The sequence below is a fragment of the Sciurus carolinensis genome, chromosome 7 (assembly GCF_902686445.1).
Source record: "Sciurus carolinensis chromosome 7, mSciCar1.2, whole genome shotgun sequence".
NCBI lineage: Eukaryota > Metazoa > Chordata > Mammalia > Rodentia > Sciuridae > Sciurus > Sciurus carolinensis.
The window spans coordinates 144,260,202-144,265,148 of NC_062219.1; positions in this window are offsets into that span (position 1 = coordinate 144,260,202).

A 4,947-nucleotide genomic window follows, 5' to 3' on the forward strand; every position below is an offset into this window, starting at 1 on the left:
ACTGATATATGGGAACACAATTGATTTATGGGTGTTAATTTTGTATTCTGCTACTTTGCTGAATTCATTTATGAGTTTTAAAAGTTTTCTGGTAGAGTTTTGGGTTCTTCTAAATATAGGATCATGTGATTGGGAAACAGATAATTTGAGCTCTTCCTTCCAATTCATATACCTTTAATTTCCTTCTATTGCCTAATTGTTAAAAGGACTATTGAATTGGACTGGTCAAAGTGGATATCCTTGTCTTTTTTCTGTTTTTAAAGGAAATGTTTTGAGTTTTTCTCCATTCAGAATAATGTTGGCCTTGGGTTTTTTTTTTGTCTACAGCTTTTACAATGTTACTAGTTTTTCTAGTATTTTCAACATGAATAGGTACCATTCTTTGTCAAATGCTTTTTCTAGATCTATTGAGATGACCATGTGATTCTCATCTTTAAGTCTATTGATGTGATGTTTTACATTATTGATTTCCATATGTTGAATCAACCTTGCATCCCTGGGAAGAACCCCATTTGATAATGGTGCACTATCTTTTAAATGTGTTTTTTTATTTGGCTTGCCAATTTTATTAAGAATTTTTGCATCTATGCTCATCAAGAATATTGGTCTGAAGTTTTCTTTCCTTGATATGCCTTGTCTGAACTTGATATCAGGGTGATACTGGATTTGTAGAATGAGTTTCGAAGAGTTCCCTCCTTTTCTTTTTCATGGAATAATTTGAGGAGGATTGGTATTATTTCTTCTTTAAAGGTCTGTTAAAACTTGTCTGAGAATCCATTCAGTTCTACGCTTTTCTTTTTTGGAAGACTTTTGATGGACGCTTCAATTTCATTACTTGAAATTGATCTGTTTCAGTTTTCTATATCCTCTTGGTTCAGTTTAGGTAGGTCACATGTCTCTAGGAATTTGTCTGTATCTTCAAGATTTTCTAACTTATTGGAGTATAAATTTTCAAAATAGCTTCAGATGATCCTCTAGATTTCAGTACTGTCTGTGGTGATATTAACTTTTTCATTTCAGATTTTGATAATTTGACTTTTTCCCCTCTTTCTTTTGGTTAGTTTAGCTAAGGGTTTATCAATTTTGTTTATCCTTTCAAAAAACCAATTATTTGTTTTGTTGATCTTTTATATTTTTATCTCAATTTAATTGATTTTGGCTCTGATTTTGATTATTTCCTGTCTTTTACTGTTTTTGGTGTTGGTTTGTTGTTCTTTTTCTAGGACCTTGAGATGTAATGTTATATTATTTATTTGGTATCTTTTATTCTTTTAAGTGCTATGAACTTTCCTCTTAGAACCACCCTCATACTGCCCCAGAGATTTTGATATGTCATACCCCTATTCTCATTAGCCTCTAAGTAATTTTTTTAATTTCTCACTTTTTCTTCTGTTATCCATTCATCATTCAAAGGTGTATTATTTAATAATCTTCAGGTGTCAGAGTAGTTTCTATTTTTTTCTTATTGTTGATTTCTAAATTCATTTCATTAAAATCTGATAGAATGCAAGGTATTATTTGTATTTTTTGTATTTGCAAAGATTTCCTTTGTGACCTAAAATATGGTCTATTTTAGAAAATGTTCCATGTGTTGCTGAGAAGAAAGTGAATTCAGTCATCGATGGATGAAATATTCTGTAGGTGTCTGTTAGGTCCAAATTATGAATCATATTTTTTAGTTCTCTAGAATCTTAGTTTTTGTTTTGATGAGAGAGATGTGTTAACATCACCCAATATTTTTGTATTGTGGTCTGTTTGATTCTTAATATTAATAAGGGTTTGTTTGATGTACATAGATCCTCCACTGTTTGGAGCATAAATATATATGATCTTTATCTCATGTTGATGTATGATTCCCTGAAGTTCCGTATGAAGTGACCTTTGTCTCTTCTGATTAATTTTGACTTGAAATTCACTTTATCTGATATGAGAATAGTAACCCCTGCTTGTTTATGAAATCCAAATGAATGGGATGTTCTTTTCCCTATTGTTTCACCTTCAGTCTGTGGATTTCTTTGCCTGTGAGATGAGTCTCTTGCAGATAATGTATTGTTGGGTCTTATTTTTTAATCCACTCTGTCAACCTACGTCTTCTTATTGAAGAGTTTAGGCCATTTACATTCAATGTTATTATGGAGTGAATGATTTTTAATTTCCTGCAATTTTATTTCTAGTGTTTAAATTGAATTTGATTCTTCTTTGATTGACTATTCTAATCTTATTTCTTCCTGGGCTAGTTTTTTAATTTTTCATTTCTTCATGAAATATTTTACTGAGTGTGTTTTGTAGTACAGGCTTTCTAGTTATGAATTCTTTTAGCTTTTGTTTGTCATGAAAGGTTTTTATTTCCTCTTCAATTCTGAAGCTTAATTTTGCTGGAAATAACATTCTTGTTTGGCATCCATTTTCTTTCAGAAGTTGGTAGAGTCTGGGTTTAGAAATCAGTTAAAATGCAGATTAGTTTACCTCTAAATGTGACCAATCATTTTTCTTCTGCAGCTTTTGACATTCTATCCTCATTCTACATATTAGGCATTTTCATAATAAGGTGCCTTGGAGTGACTCTATTGTGATTTGTATATTTGGAGTCCTGTATACCTCCTGTGTTTGGGTTTCCATTTCATTCTTAAGGTTTGGCATTTTTTTCTGATATTATTTCATTGAAAAGATTGTGCATTTCTTTAGTTAGCCTTCATCTATCCTAATGACCCCTAAATTTGGTTTTTTAGTGTTATCCCAGATTTCTTGAATATTCTTTTCATGGTCTCTTAACATCTTTTCTCTATGGTCAACTTTATTTTCAAGATCACATACTTTGTCTTCAAGGCCTGAAAATATATCCTCAAAGTGGTCTAATCTACTGTGATGCTTCTCAATGAATTTTTAATTTGGTTTATTGATTCATTTTGAGGATTTCTGTTTGGTTCTTTTTGAGAATCTCTCTTTATTGAAGTGATCTTTCATTTCCTGTATTTTTTTTAATGATTTCACACTTTACATGGTCATTTAGTTCATAGAATAGTTCAACTATGAACGTTCTAAATTCCTTTTCTGACATTTCCTCCACTGTGGTGTCCATGATGTCTGTTGGTGAAACATTTTGGATTGTTTAGAATGGTTTGTTCCTTTGCTTTTTCATATTGTTCACATGTCTACCCATCTATTGGAATGGTTCTGACTTATTTTAAGTGAAGAACTATTTTGTAAGTTTCTTTTTTTAAGAGTCCTGGGTCATGACCTGGGCTGGTAGTTCAGTGGTAGAGTACTTGCCTAGCATGTGAGAGGCACTGGGTTTGATTCTCAGCACCAAATATAAATAAATGAATAAAATAAAGGTCCATCAACATCTAAAAAATATATTTTAAAAAGAACCCTGGGTCAGTACATATCAAGATAATGATATTTTAATTCAATGTGTAACCTCTGTTAATATGAGCACCACCTTGAAATGCCACTGAACTTCGTTTACTATAATCACTTTTGAGCCAAGCCTCGTCCTAGTCAACCTCTATAAGAACCAAACCTGTTACAGTTGTTCTCTATAGTTCCTCAAATTCAGGTATATACCTATAATAAAGTTGTGGAACAGGTAAAAAAAAAAATTAGTTGTTAAATTTAGTAAACTATCCCCTTAAGTAAGGACCAAAAGGAGGGAAAAAAAGAAAATTTGGGCAAATAGGAGAGGGAGAATATATATATATATATATATATATATATATATATATATATAGAGAGAGAGAGAGAGAGAGAGAGAAAGAAAGAGAGAGAGGGAGGCTTTAAGAGGGTAATTTATACCAAGGTAGAAAGGAGAGTAGATGAATGTGTGCTATTTGATTGTAGCAGATAGTGCAAGAGGATGAGTAGTGGGTAAGAGAAGCATGTGTAAACTAGAGCTAGGAAAACAAAGATATGAAGATTGGTTCCAATTAATGCTTTAAACAGTTAGATAAAACACATTCAAATGGGTTGAAGGTACAATGTTGGATATTGGGTTAATAATTGTCATTCAAGGGATTATTTATATAATCAAAGTTATCTAGGTAAAGAAAATTCTTGTTCAATCTTGATTTGGATTATTAGAGTTTGGACATTTAGCAGATGCCCATTAGTGTCTGGTTGTGGATCTCTCCCAAGTTGTTGGGACACAGGAGTTAATTTCTTAGTTACTATGAATTTCCTAGTAGCAGCTTCTGGTATATCAGCTCAGAGGCCTGCAGTTGACTACTCAGAGGATGCAGTGTTGCAGATTGACTATTTCTATTGTGTGCAGTAGTTCAGGATGCAGGTTCTGGAGTGTCCCTGTGATTGCTGTGGGTCACTGTGTACCTGTTTCTCTCTACTGGATCCTTTTCATAGTAGTGACAATCCCAGTGGCTCTCTGTAAGTATAGGAACTCTGTAAGTACAGGTTGTGGATTTTCCATAGGTGTTCTGTGGTGCAGAAGTATTACCCCCCACCCCTGACTGATACCACTCTCTGAGGTACTAGAGCGAAGGATCTCCAGCAGTTCACCTGGACTCTAGTTTCCACTGCCCAAGTTGTGAATGGTATACGTCGATTCCCTCTGTTTACTAAGTCTGATGCAAGGTGCCATAAGTACCTGAACAATGCCCTGTCACTTGCCAGTTGTAATCATGGCTCAGGCTGTGCACCTGTTAAAGCTGCTATCAGCCCCTTTCTTCTTTGTAGCCTCTGGCAATTCCATGGTAGGTCCCTATGTCACTGGATATACAGGCATCTTCCCTCTCATATGGCCCTGTAATTATGGCCCTGTGATTCAGATCCCAGGACTGTCTAGTCTTCCTACGGTACCTCTCCCCAGTGTCAGTGATTGGGTTCTGGTGAACCTACTTTCCTTTGACGCCAAAGCTGCTTTGTTGTTGTCTCTGAGTTGAGTAAATGAGCAGATGCTGTGCAGAGCCTTTTGTCTTTGCCTTGATTGCAGAT